General features: G+C 33.9%; 1 pseudogene; it reads left to right on the top strand.

Annotated features, from left to right (window-relative positions):
* The first annotated feature begins 10,861 nt into the window (after positions 1–10,861).
* Positions 10,862–14,331, top strand: LOC104092927 (cathepsin B-like protease 2; annotated as a pseudogene).
* The last annotated feature ends 714 nt before the right edge of the window (positions 14,332–15,045 follow it).

Here is a 15,045-nt window from a genome sequence, read left to right as displayed (position 1 = left end):
AAGCAAATTTGATGGATCAATACATATTTCTTTCATCTTAAATTATATGGGTAATATAATTCTCCAGGTGAGAAAAAATTAAGAGGGTGGGTGAGGGAGATCTATGTTTACATTTTTACTTTTTGGCTTTAATTTCTTTTCTATTTTGTTGAATTTTGATTAATTAAATTTTTTCTTACTATGATTAATATCACATTTTGATCTTTTAGGTAACAATACTCATTTGCTTCTAATTGACAACAAAGACTTTCATATTCAGTAAGTCATTCAATTTCTTTGAAGGATAACATGTGTGTCTTAATTGTTGACAACTAAATCTTTTGTCCTTTTAATTTATATTTATGGATATTACAAGGTAAAATTGTAAATAGATTTAGACCTTATCCAACTACACTCGAATGTAAAGTGATCGGAAAGTCCAAAATTAGGAAAAAAAGAATAAAAATTAGAGGAAGATAGTACTGGAATATCATGTTGACAAAAGAGGGCAAGAATCATTATTTGTCCAAATAGTAAGAGAGTTACCATTCTTACATGTCTCACATAAATAATTTTATATAATTTAAATAAATGCTCTTGTAACATGTATACAGTTAAAAACTTATCATTTTTGCCCTTAACTAAAAAGTCAAAATACCAAATTACCCTTTTAAATCTACGTAAGTACCCTTTGTATTAATTAAACTAAATATCCTATTTAATAAAATAAAAACCCAACGCCTAGGAGAAGGCAACGCTTCATGATCTGCTGTTTCTAGGTTGCTCAAATTGCCACGTACAACACTACACTTTTTACCACTTAACATTCCAAATGCCTACAAACAGCTCTCAAACCGTCAAAATCGTTGGTTACAACACTACACTTTTTACCACTTAACAGTAATTTTTTCTTTATACTTGCATGCTTGATACAACGGGGTTTTGCTAATCAATTTTTACTGGGTTAATTATTCGCACGTGTGGTTATTGAGAGTAGCAGTCATACCAATACTTTTCTTTTGAGCGAATTACTAGGAATTTCTTTGTCCATTCTTTTCGATTGCAAAGTTGGGTAATTCATTTTATTCTCTTCCCATCCTTTTCAGTTTCTTGTCAACGATTCAATAGACAAAATAAAGGAGCAAAGGTTAACAGAAATTTTCAAAATGGTTATCTCAATGGGGAAGGATTATATTGCGCTTGGGAAACAAAATGAAGTACCAAGACTGTGTGGCTTTAGTATATAAAGAATAGGAATATATATAAAGTTATAAACCACTCATAAATATTTCACTTGAATTTCTTTTGTGGTTTAACTGGCATATTATAATATTAAACATAATTAATTTACTAACAACTACATTGCCACCACTGCTTGTACTTGTTAAAAATCTCCACCCTCTTAAGATGTCCTTATTTAGACTAGTTTACTTTGATGTGAAACGTCTTAGTATAAATTTCCCGAAATAGAATAGGATGATTTGATATCCACATAATGTATCACAATATACTTCAGCAAATACATGTTGATATCTAATGTTTATTTGGAAATGGTGTTAAGTGCTGATCATGAGTTCTATTAATTTAGTGGATATCCGTTTAGGGCTTGATAAAAAAGAGGATTCAACTGTTTTCTCTTTTCACTTACCTTTCTATCGAGTAATGTTTAATTTATGTAGAATGTACTTCAGTAATTAATCCCTCTATTGTTGGTTGTGTGAATAGAAATTGGGTAAATTACATTCTCCTTTCTCTTCTTTCATTAAATTCTTTTGGGCTAAGTTATTCTCTTGATATGCATCTTATACCATGTAGCTCTTCTTTAGATTTGACCATTCGCAAATATCCATATCTTCTAATACCTTCCTTGAAATTCTAGCACCTCTAATTTTGACTTTCTCTCAAAATCAAATAGTGGCTTGTGTCAAATTAAATTGTAACAGACTCTTGTTTAGAAGGCAATAAAACATCAATTGTCGGGAGTAGCTATTCAAGTTATTAATGCTCTCATTATTCTTACAAGTCTTCATCCAAATTGAATTTTAAATCTTAGCTATTCTAAATTTATAGATCTATCATATAAACCAGTATATATTATATTCCTTTGTACATTGATCATTTGAGTTACTATAATATCTTCAGTTCAACTCTCACATCTTCAACTCCATGCTCAAAATGTTGGGCTTTTAAGCTTGGTGTAGCTTAAAGAGGGTGAATGGAAAATGCAGGGAAATGAAATATTTGAGTTTTTCTTCTTGGCAAAGGGACATTGTCCCATATTGGAGGAAGAAAAGGCTTTTGATATACAATTGCTCTTCTTCTAGCTCTTAAAGAGTTAAGAAGAAGGCAAGCCTCGCGCCGTTGTCGTCGCTCATTCAGTTCGGCTTCGGCTTTGGTTAAAGATTGATTGATTAATCTTTTTAGACAAAATTCCTTTCAATTAATTAATTAACAAAAATTCAATCTGGAATAACTCGCGACCCGGTCCAGTCCGGCCCGACCCATTTTCTTTCCCGGATTATTTTAAATCCATTTTTCTTTTTTTTTTCCCGTAATATTTCAACAGAAATATTCCCACCTGTTCCAACAACTATGGTTGTTTCTGAAAGGTTGCAAACCTTTTTAGAAACAATACCAAATGGTCTGTAAATATGCCTTGAATCCCAGGATCTTTACTTACTAAATTTTCTGATTATCTTCTTCTTCTTCTGCACAATATTTTCCAGTGTGTTTTGCGACCATTGAGTGATTCGAAGTTCAGCGGAGTTTTGGTACCAATACGCTGGTGAGTTAAATCGTTCTATCCTGGGAGGATAATATTCCAACACCTCGGGTACTTGATGGGAATTATTTTCTTAAGGACATACTGTTTATTCAATGGGCTCGATTTATTCCAATATTGTTTTTCTAGAATTTATTTCGTGCAACTGGTTCTACTAACTTTCTGTTTCTGTTTCTATTTCAGAAAGTTTAATAGTTTTTATTGTTTATTACAGTAATACAGAGTGAATAACAATCTTAAGAAAATTATTTTATTGTATTATGTATTCTGTTTGTGAAGATTAAAACCTATGTGGTTTTCTACTCCTTCTGAATTTTACTATTCTAACTTGAAGATATAAAAACTTCATCAGAGTATTGAAATTCAGAAACGATTTGAAGAACATAAAAGCTTCATCGTTTTCTGTGAAACAAATATAAAAACTTTGATTTTTTATTTACTAAACGTACTGGTTATTGTTAATTATAGTATTGTTTACCATTCTGTTTTCTGCCATTAATTGAAATCTTATGTTATTGACAGTGAAAAATGGCAATTGATAGCGGAAATTCTTCTATGACTGTTGCGGCAATGATGATAGCCTCGTCAAGCCGAACTGCTGTTCCACCGGCCGAGAAATCGGAGAAATATTCTGGAGCCAACTTCAAAGGACGACAACAAAGAGTGTTCTTTTGGCTTACCACACTTGGTATGCAGAAATTCACTAGTGAAGAACCTCCAGTGCCTGTTGCGGACATGCCGGACAATGAGAAATTCATGATTGTTGAGGCATAGAAACATGCATATTTTCTTTGCAACAACTATATCTTAAGCACTTTAGAGGATGACTTGTACAATGTGTACAGTGTGATGAATACTTCGAAAGAATTATGGGACGCACTTGAGAAGAAGTACAAGACTAAAGATGCATGCTTGAAGAAGTTTGTGGTTGCCAAGTTTCTAGACTATAAAATGATAGACAACAAAACTGTTGGAACCCAAGTTCAGGAGCTTCAACTTATTTTTCACGACCTTATTGTTGAAGGTATGGTCGTGAATGAAGCATTTCAAGTGGATGCAATAATTGAAAAATTGCCTCCTTTGTAGAGAGATTTCAAGAACTATCTTAAGCACAAGCGCAAAGAAATGAAGTTGGAAGATCTTGTGATTCGTCTCAAGATTGAGGAAGACAACAAAACAGCCGAGAAGAAGTCTCGTGGAAATTCAACGATCATGAGAGCTAATATCGTTGAGGAGGCTGCTCCAAAAAGTAAGAAAAGAAAGAGGTCTTCTGGACAGACTAAGGAGCAGAACAAAAAGAAATTCAAGGGCAGTTGCTACAATTGTGGAAAAGCTGGTCATAAAGCCCCTGATTATCGTCTCCCGAAAAAGGATAAGAAGAAGGGACAGACCAACATAGTGGAGAAGAATGATAACATTGATGATCGGTATGCAATGCTTTATGAATGCAACCTAGTTGGAAATCCGAAGGAGTGGTGGATTGACTCTAGAGCCACTCGACATGTTTGTGCTGTCAAAGAAGCATTTGCGTCTTACTCTACTGCTGGTCCCGAAGAAGAGCTTTCCATGGGAAATACTGCAACATCCAAGATTGAAGGTTATGGGAAGATATTCCTGAAGATGACTTCCGACAAGGTGTTAATGCTCAACAACGTTCTTCATGTTTCTACTATTAGGAAGAATTTAGTTTCTACTTCTTTACTTGTTAAGAATGAATTCAAATGTGTATTTGTTTCTGATAAAGTTGTAAGCAAGAATGAAATGTATGTTAGAAAGGGCTACCTCACAGAGGGCCTTTTCAAACTAAATGTAATGGTTGTTGACAGTATGAATAAAATTTCAGCTTCTTCTTATTTATTGGAGTCAAATGATTTATGGCATATTCGTTTAGGACATATCAATTACAAAATCTTGCGGAAGTTAATTAATTTAGAAGTATTGCCTAAATTCGAGTGTAATAAATTAAAATGTCAAATATGTGTATCTAAGTTTGTAAAACATCCTTATAAGTCTATTGAAAGGAATTCAAATCCTTTAGACTTAATTCATACTGACATTTGTGATATGAAGTCGATACCATCTCGAGGTGGGAAAAAGTATTTTATTACTTTTATTGACGATTGCACTCGATATTGTTATGTTTATTTGCTTAATAATAAGGATGAAGCAATTGAAGCATTTAAGCAATACAAGAATGAAGTGGAAAATCAATTGAATAAAAAGATCAAAATGATTAGAAGTGATAGGGGTGGAGAATATGAATCTCCGTTTGCAGAAATATGTTCGGAATATAGAATTATCCATCAAACTACTGCACCTTACACACCTCAATCCAATGGAATTGCGGAAAGGAAAAATAGGACATAAAGGAAATGATGAATTCTTTATTAATAAGTTCCAAATTACCGCAGAGTTTGTGGGGGGAAGCTATCCTTACAGCTAACCGAATACTCAACAGAGTACCCCACAACAAAACGAAATCTATTCCATATGAAAAATGGAAAAGAAGAAAACCCAACTTGAAATATTTCAAAGTGTGGGGGTGTCTAGCAAAGGTACAAGTACCTTTACCTAAAAGGGTTAAAATCGGACCAAAAACTATAGATTGCGTTTTCATTGGATATGCTACAAACAGTAAAGCATGTCGGCTTTTGGTTCATAAATCCGATAATCCTGAAATTCATGTTAATACGGTAATAGAATCAGATAATGCTAAATTCTTTGAAAGTATCTATCCGTATAAAACTGAATGCGAGTCGTTAAGTGAAAGACCTAAACGACCTCGGGAAGAACCAAACGAAAATACTCTAAGTGTAGGAGATCCAAGGCGTAGCAAACGTCAAAGAACATCTACTTCCTTTGGACCAGATTTTGTGACATTCTTGCTTGAAAATAAGCCTCAAACTTTTAAAGCAACTATGTCATCTTCTGATTCAGTATTTTGGAAAGAAGCAGTCAATAGTGAGATTCAATCAATTTTGGATAACCATACATGTGAATTGGTTGATCTTCCTCCGAAAAATAAGCCTTTAGGTTCGAAATGGATCTTTAAACGGAAAAAGAAAGCTGATGACACTATTGACAAATATAAGGCAAGACTTGTTGTCAAATGTTATAGACAAAAGGAAGGCCTTGATTACTTTGATACTTATTTGCTAGTAACGAGGATAACATCTATTAGGGTGTTAGTGGCACTAGCGGCCGTGTATGGTCTTGAAATACATCAAATAGATGTTAAAACAACTTTCTTAAATGGAGAATTGGAGGAAGAGATTTACATGGAATAACCTGAGGGTTTTGTGGTTCTTGGTAAAGAAAAGAAAGTGTGCAAACTTGTTAAGTCGCTTTATGGACTTAAACAAGCACCCAAATAATGGCATGCCAAATTTGACCAAACAATATTGGCAAGTGTGTTTAAAATCAACGAGTGTGACAAATGTATTTACATTAAAAACACTCCAAGTCATGAAGTCATTATTTATTTATATGTTGATGGCATATTGATAATGAGCAAAAATATGGCAGATATAAATGTTACTAAGCACATGTTGGCTAGAAAATTCGATATGAAAGACTTAGGAGTTGCTGGTGTGATCTTAGAAATCAGAATTCACAAGACTCCAAAAGGTCTAGCATTATCACTGTCTCACTACATTGAAAAGGTACTTGGTAATTTCAAATATTTGGATTTCAAAATTGCCAAGACTCCAATTGACGTGAGTTATGCACTTCAAAAGAATGAAGGTGAAGGTGACTCACAACTAGACTATGCAAGAGTATTGGAAAATTTGATGTATATCATGAATTGTACGCGAACAAATATAGCATGTGCTATTAGCAAACTGAGTCGATTTACAAGTAATCCCAATCAAATACATTGGATGGCAATGAAATGAGTTTTGGGGTATCTAAAACATACCCAAAATTACGCTATGCATTACAACAAATATCCCTCCATGATCGAAGGATATAGTGGTGCAAATTGGATCACCGGATCATCTGAAGTTAAATCCACGAGTGGATATATTTTTACAATTGGGGGTGGAGCAGTGTTTTGAAAATCATCCAAACAAACGTGCATCGCCCGTTCTACAATGGAATCTGAATTCATAGCTTTAGATAAGGCCGGTGAAGAAGCTGAATGGCTCTGTAATTTCTTGGAAGATATTTTATTTTGGCCCAAACCTTTGGCACCAATATGTATACATTGTGATAGTCAAGCGGCAATAGGCATGGCAGGGAGCGTTATGTATAACGGAAAATCTCGTCACATACGATGGAGACACAATACCGTTAGACAACTACTCTCTAGTGGTATTATCACGATTGACTACGTAAAGCCAAGAGATAACGTGTCAGATCCACTTACAAAAGGCCTATCTAGAGAGGCAGTTGAAAGATCATCAAAGGGAATGGGGTTAAGGCCTAGGATAAGTCATCATGGCGGTAACTCTACCTAGCAGACTGGAGATCCCAAGAGCTCGGTTCAAAGAGATCAAACAAAATTATGAATGACGGTTCAACATTGTCAAATAACTCAACCCATTCTCGCGATGAAGACAATGTTCAGAAATCGAGGTAAAGTATTAAGGTTTTTTGATGAGTCAATAAAGCTTAAAGCTTTTTAATGATTTGCTAAGTCTGGCAGGATATGACCAGATAGTGTGTCTATAGGATTACACGTTTAGAAATCACCTATGTGAGTGTGAAGTGTAAGCTGCTTCAAGGGGAATGAAAGTAAAGGCCCATTCTCTAAGCACTCATGAAACCAGGCGATGTTTATGGCTGAAACGAACACAACCGTGAGAACCATAGATTGTTAAGGGTTAATTGTGTGACTTATGTTGTCTAGGTATATAACAAAGCTCGACGGTTCAAAGAATCAAATCTACCTATTGACCGAGTATATCCGATATAAGTTCACTACGGAAAGTTTAAAGGAAAACCTACTTATCCAGATGCAATTAATTCTTGCATGTAAAACACACATGCGTCCGTGCATTCCTTTATTTTATAGCCATTCCCTATTCATGTGGGGGATTGTTGGGCTTTTAAGCATGGTATAGCTTAAAGAGGGTGAATGAAAAATGGAGGGAAAATGAAATATTTGAATTTCCCTCCTTGGCAAAAGGACATTGTCCCATATTGGAGGAAGAAAAGGCTTTTGATGGGCATATATACAATTGTTCTTCTTCTAGCTCTTAAAAAGTTAAGAAGAAGACAAGCCTCGCGCTGTCGTCGCCTTCGCTCGCTCGGTTCGGCTTCGGATTCGGATTCGAATTTAGTAAAAGATCGATTGATTGATTAATCTTTTTGGACAAAATTTCTTTTAATTATTTAATTAATTAATTAACAAAAAATCAATTCAAAATAACCCATGACCTGCGATCCGGTCCGGTCCGGCCCGTTTTTTTTTCCGGATTATTTTAAATTTATTTTTTTTTCCGCAATATTTTAACGGAAATATTCCCACCTCTTCCAACAGCTATGGCTGTTTTTGAAAGGTTGCAAACCTTTTCAGAAACAGTGCCAAATGGTCTATAAATATGCCTTGAATCCTAGGATCTTTACTTACTAAATTTTCTGATTATCTTCTTCTGCACAACATTTTCCAGTGTGTTTTGCGACCATTGAGTGGTTCGAAGTTCATCGGCGTTTTTGGTACCAATACGCTGGTGAGTTAAATTGTTCTATCCTGGGAGGATAATTTTTCAACACCTCTGGTACTTGAGGGAAATAATTTTCTTAAGGACACACTATGCATTTAGTGGGCTCGATTTATTCCAATATAGTTTTTTCATAATTTATTTCGTGCAACTGGTTCTACTAACTTTCTATTTTTGTTTCTATTTCAGAAAGTTTAATGGTTTTTATTATTTATTACAGTAATACAGAGTGAATAACACAAAATTTGTGTATTTTTTGGGTGCGTGGATCCTTTTCTAGATTGAGTTTTCGTGAAGAATTGAATGGATTGAGATATGATCGTTGCTATTATATTTGGATTCTAAATTTTTTGAAGAAGACAACAACGACCCATAATAATTGGTTGGAAACGACATTAAAAAGGGTGGAAATGAATATATACCAGGAATATCGTATATAGAGAAATATTTGGTGAGATACGCTTCATTACTTGTTTGTATCTCATAAAATTAAATTAAGTATAAAAATTTCATTTATCTAATTAAATTTGATTGCTCATCTTCATAGATCCAATTGATATCCAATTATCTTGATCTCAACAAGCAAGTCAGATGATCTACATTTATCAATTACAGAAACTTATATTTTATTTTTTAATGTATAATTATTTACTCAAATATTTTTTTATTTATTTTGCAAAGTATATGACTCGGCATACACGTGCCGAGAAATTAGTAATGTAATAAGTTTAGGTATAATTGGAAAGAAAAATAAGAAATAATTTCACCATACCAAATCGGTTGTTTAAAAAAAAGGGGATTTTTTTATTGTTTCGGAACAATGGATTTAACAATATAATACAACCAATTTTAACTAAATAATCAAAACAAACATTATTTTGGGATAAAATACAATACGATACAACGTGCAACTACCATCCAAACAAGTTGTAATCATTTTAAAAAGATTGACACATTTCAATATTTTCTTAATAGGAAGTAGTTGTAGCTCCACAAATAATGTTATAACAATTTAAGATGATTAGAAAAATTTTACCGTTAACACAAATATTATGGCTTATGTGAAACCACATATTTCTAAAGTTTTGCCTTTTGTGCAAAGGCTAAGATCAAGTGTGTCGCATCTAACAATTACAGATAAGCAAAACTCGATGTTACGCCTTAGAATTTCATATATTGACTTGAAAATTGGAATAGACGACAACTTTTACCATGGCACAGTCACGCCAGCGCTAAGTTAATGTTTATACTACCAGAATAGAATTATTAGTTCAATGTTATGCTTTGGGTTTAATGTACCAAAAAATATGTTTTCCGTTAAATATAATTTATTTTACATTTCATTTCACTTTCTTTTTACATTATCTTTCCAAATTGTTTATTCAGCTTTGTTACATTTTTCCAAGAGTTTTCTAGACCACTAAACTAATAGATTTACAAAGAAAACATCCGGCATACCATCAAATTAAAAATTGGGTGGCTTTGATTTCTAAGTCAATTTAGAGAGATGTTATTTTTTAACTATAATATCCATTTAATTTTTACAAAACTAAGTCTTTTTAACCCTTGAGTTATTATATTATTCTAGTTTCAGTTCCTCTATTAATTATTAAGCATATTTGGCATTCAGTTAAAATAAATATGCATTTTAATCCAATGATTAACGGAAGCTTAGAGACATTAATTTCTATTAAGGGCAATATCGACTATGGTGAACATATAAAGGTCTGTGTACTCTCACCTACAGGTGTGTTTGACTATTTTTGGCGGATCAAAATGGACTGAGTCAATAAATGAGCGGATTAATGACCCGTCCAAAAGTAACATCGTCTGAGATGATTTAGGTCAAGTTGGGCTAAAATTTGGGTCATACCCAACCCATCCAATTCTTACCAAGCTTTAATTAATGTGTATTATTTTTTTATATATTATTTAATTATCAAATAAGATATATTTCTTTTGTATGGTCATATATAATACATCAAACAAAAAAAAAATATTTTAACAAAGTTAATCGCGGATCAATTTGACAAAAAAAAAGTTAAACTTTAGATGGGTTCTACGAATAGACGGATCAATGACCACCCCACCTTGAACGGGTTGACGGATCAATGACTATCCAACCTTGGACGGGTTTGGCCAAAAATTATCACCCCTATGATGTTTTTCCCAAGAAATCTCACATGACTACATGAGACTTAAAAATTTCTGTTAACCAAACACAAAAAAACAAAAAAGGAGAATGCAATATTGCTTGTAAAATAGTCCAACTAGAATACCTAACGTTCCAACTTGAACCAGACTTTTGGGAAAGGTGAAACGGACTAACTTGATTAAATTCTTCAATACAAAAGTATCCAAAATATATCTTATAAAACCACCAGTAGCCATCATCTTCCGTTTGATAAAGCCATCATTTTTATATGTCAAGAGAATGGGCCAATAATTGATTGTTATTCTCCTTTTTCTTTTTTCATCTATCTATATATACCTTTGAGTTTCCTCCATTTCCACCCCACAACTGGAAAGATAAAAAAGAAGCAAAGATGACCTTGACTCTGAAGTCTTTAGCAGCTCCTTTGTTTTTGGGTGCTTTTTGTATCCTTATATTGCAGGTTTGTTTCTTCATTCGTTGAACCTTTCTACAGTAAGAGTATTTCTTTGTTTAGATGGATTTAGATTATTGGTTTAATTTATATAGGTTTTGATGATTACATGGATTACCCTTTTTGTATTTCTTCAGAAAGATCAAATATTGTTGGGTATTTTGGACTTTTTATGCTTTAGTTAAGCGTTGACTTGAAATCATGAGTAGAAATAAATTTTAATGATTTTCTTATTACCTAGTGAGAATGAGAAAACAGAAGTATAGACATGTTTCTGAAGTTAAATATATGGTTTGATGCAAATTACTTATGTGTTAGCTAACTTACATGTTTCTATATATAACATGAGAGGAAGTATTGCTTCACAAAGAAATACAGAAAGGGGAGAAAAAGGAGGACAAATAATGGAATAGTTACAATTTATGCTTGTTCTATGGTTCTTCCTCTATGTTATAGTGCTTTAGACATATGATGCATTTGCTACAAATTTTTTATTAATTTTCCTAAGTTAAGAGGATTATAATGTCGAAAATAAGAAATGTTGGAAGCGTTTCATCTTGATTAAAGTGAAACCTTTAGTTCTTTGTTTGTCACAGTACTGTCATACTTTTGTTCCTGGAATTGCAACTCTGTTTCCTAAAAGCTTTTAGCTTGTCTATTGATGAATAGAATTGATGTGTTCTTATGGAAAGCAGGTTGTTGCAGAGAAGCCAATATCTGAAGCTAAAGTTGAATCTGCAATCCTTCAGGTATATTATTCTTCTTTTCATGATTCAAGATGTTATAGCCCTTGTCCTTCAATTCGAAAACTGAGAGAGCTTTTTTGGATGATCATGCAGGAATCAATCATCAAAGAGGTTAATGAAAATGCCAAAGCTGGATGGAAAGCTGCATTCAACCCTCGATTCTCGAATTTCACGGTCAGATCATCATTTTTTTAAAATTCCCCTCCACTTTTGATTCCCCTGTGATCCTCTTTGTTGGAGCTATTGCTCCTTTGGTGACTCGAACCCACAATCCTGGGGTCGTAGGTGGAGGGTGCTGACCATCGGAGCAACCCCCTCTTGTCGTCATATCATCATATAGTTTAGCGCTTTCTCGAACCATCAATAACAGTTGCTTATTTTGCAGCTATACAATGAAAATATGCTTTTATAATTATCTCCATCTTTGGTATTCACAGGTTTCACAATTTAAGCGCCTTCTTGGAGTTAAGCCCGCAAGAGAAGGTGATTTGGAGGGAATTCCGATTCTAACTCATCCAAAGCTTTTGGAGCTACCAAAAGAGTTTGATGCACGAAAAGCTTGGCCTCAATGTAGCACTATCGGAAGAATTCTAGGTCAGTTTCTTCTTGTTCTTGCTTACTACTACTGAATTATAATTCTATTTTAGTGATCCTAATGCTTTCCATCTTTGCACATCAATCACCGGGACAAATTTGCATCACAGATCAGGGACATTGCGGTTCTTGTTGGGCTTTTGGTGCTGTTGAATCTCTGTCTGATCGTTTCTGTATCCATCATAACTTGGTAAATTCTGTTGCACTGTGTGACCGCCTCATTTAAAAGCTTTAGATGACACATTTTTATTTAGTTATTTATATATCTTCAGCATGCTCTCTCACGTGCGAGCCCTGATTCTTTTTCATGGGCCAAGCACATGGAAACCATCTTATCTTAATTAGCACAAAATGTTTGTGAAGTATTTCTGTAGTTATGGTCACTGATGCTAAACTTTTAATGTGTATTGCAGAATATCTCTCTGTCCGTAAATGATCTGTTAGCATGCTGTGGCTTTTTACGTGGGAGTGGTTGTGATGGTGGATATCCTATATCAGCATGGCGATACTTTATCCGTAGGGGTGTGGTCACAGAAGAGGTAAATGCTGACTTATTTTCACCTCACAGAGGTTACAGCTTCCACTAAAACCATTAGCTACTGTGGATCTTTTTGATCAACCACTAATAAAGTTGTTTTTTCTGGCAGTGTGACCCTTACTTTGATAATGAGGGATTTCACACCCGGGTTGTGAACCAGGATATCCCACCCCAAAGTGTCGTGTGAAGGAGAACCTACTATGGAGGAAATCAAAGCATTATGGTGTCAATGCATACAGAATCCACCATGATCCCTACAGTATCATGACAGAAATTTACAAAAATGGACCAGTTGAGGTCTCTTTTACAGTGTATGAGGTAATGTTAAGTTGTGATCCTAAAACTATTTGATACAGTTTTTCGTATATGACATTATCTGAGCTGGTAACCTTATATGTGGTTACCTACCTATCCCAAAATGTGATACATGTAATTATTTTTAAGTGACCTATAGTGTAACTGTTATGATAATTGAGAAACTTTAACTACCGGTTACCTTCCCAATTTATGTTGTCCGAGATTTACTCGCAAACTTATATTTGTAAATGAGATATTTAATGCTAACCACAAGACAATATCAGAAGTTACCTGGTGTCGTAAAACTGCATCATCTCTTTCTTTGTGCAAGTCGATTTGTTAGATTTTGTTTGTTGTCTTTGATCATAACTGTTATTGTATCTTTTTCTCAGCAATGCTTTCCTCTACCCAATGAGTTAAATTTTCTTTTTTTTTTGTCAATCACAGGATTTTGCTCACTACAAGTCAGGAGTTTACAAGCACGTAACAGGTCAAAGTATGGGAGGCCATGCTGTTAAGCTTATTGGATGGGGAACTAGTGAGCAGGGAGAGGACTATTGGGTATGTTGGCATGTCCAATTTGTGGTTTCCTATTTTCTATTTAAAACCATATCTTTTTGTCAAAATCTAATCTCCTTATATATCTTCTGCAGCTTATCGCAAATTCTTGGAACAGAGGCTGGGGTGATGTATGTCCTTAATTCATCCCTATATTTTCATATATGAGCAAAAAGTCCTTAGCCATAGCTTCTTGTTGTAGATAAAGTAACTGGCAAGTTATTTACTGCATTTTTTAAAGTTACTAATTTGGGATTACTATAGAGAGTTACATGTTGTCGTAATGATGCAAATAAATCGTATGCTATTAATGTATAGAAGTTAAACTATCTTCTTCTCTAAATGAATGTATATCTCCAATATGACAGGATGGGTACTTCAAGATCTGAAGAGGAACAAATGAGTGTGGCATTGAACATAATGTGGTGGCTGGATTGCCTTCAGCCAAAAATCTGAATGTGGAACTAGATGATGTCATCTCTGATGCTTTCCTTGATGCCTCAATGTAAAATGCTGCTACTTCAACAGGACACTACATAATACTGTAGCAAAGTATACTGGAGACAGACGAGAAAAACTTATGAACTAGCATATATATATATATATAAATTTTTTTTTTTTAAAACCTCTCCCAAATTAGGAGGATCTATAGTGTTTCCACACTTCCCCTCCAGCGTGACTCGAACCCAGGACCTAGCGGTCGTAGGTGGAGGTGCTTTTACTGAACTGTTGTTAATTTCATAATTATCACCTTTTAGTTATGTTGTTAATTTTATTTTTCAGTTTTATGACTCAAGTATAATTTTATTTTTTAGGACTTAGGAGTAATAATTAAGTCCTACGAGCTTAGCATGCCATCCAAGTTGTTCACACAAGTTACACAATTTTATTTAACAACTTTGGCCCAAATTTAGAGAAAAGCATATATACAAATGGTAATTCTCTTGTTTGTCAGGACTTCTGGAAAAATATATTTTTTCAATTTGCTAGTTAAGAGTATGTACCGCTTATGTTCTGTTGACTAGATTACTGCTTAATACAAGATTTGGCTGTTTTTGAAAAGGTAAAACAATCAAAAGGTAAGTCGAATCCAGATATGAAAATTTTCCATCTATAAGAATTTTAAAAAAGAGAAAAAAACATATCGAATATTTACAAACTGCAAAATATTCCTCACTTTATCGAGTTTTTTTTGTGCTTTTCTAGTTTAGGAGTTTTGAAAGATGCATATTTTCATGATCAACAAACAACAAAGACTACGTCTTAATTTGAGGTTAGT

This window comes from Nicotiana tomentosiformis, chromosome 6, assembly GCF_000390325.3.
Source record: "Nicotiana tomentosiformis chromosome 6, ASM39032v3, whole genome shotgun sequence".
Classification (NCBI taxonomy): domain Eukaryota; kingdom Viridiplantae; phylum Streptophyta; class Magnoliopsida; order Solanales; family Solanaceae; genus Nicotiana; species Nicotiana tomentosiformis.
The sequence above is the reverse complement of the archived record's forward strand: the minus strand, read 5'-3'. Positions and strand labels throughout refer to the sequence as shown.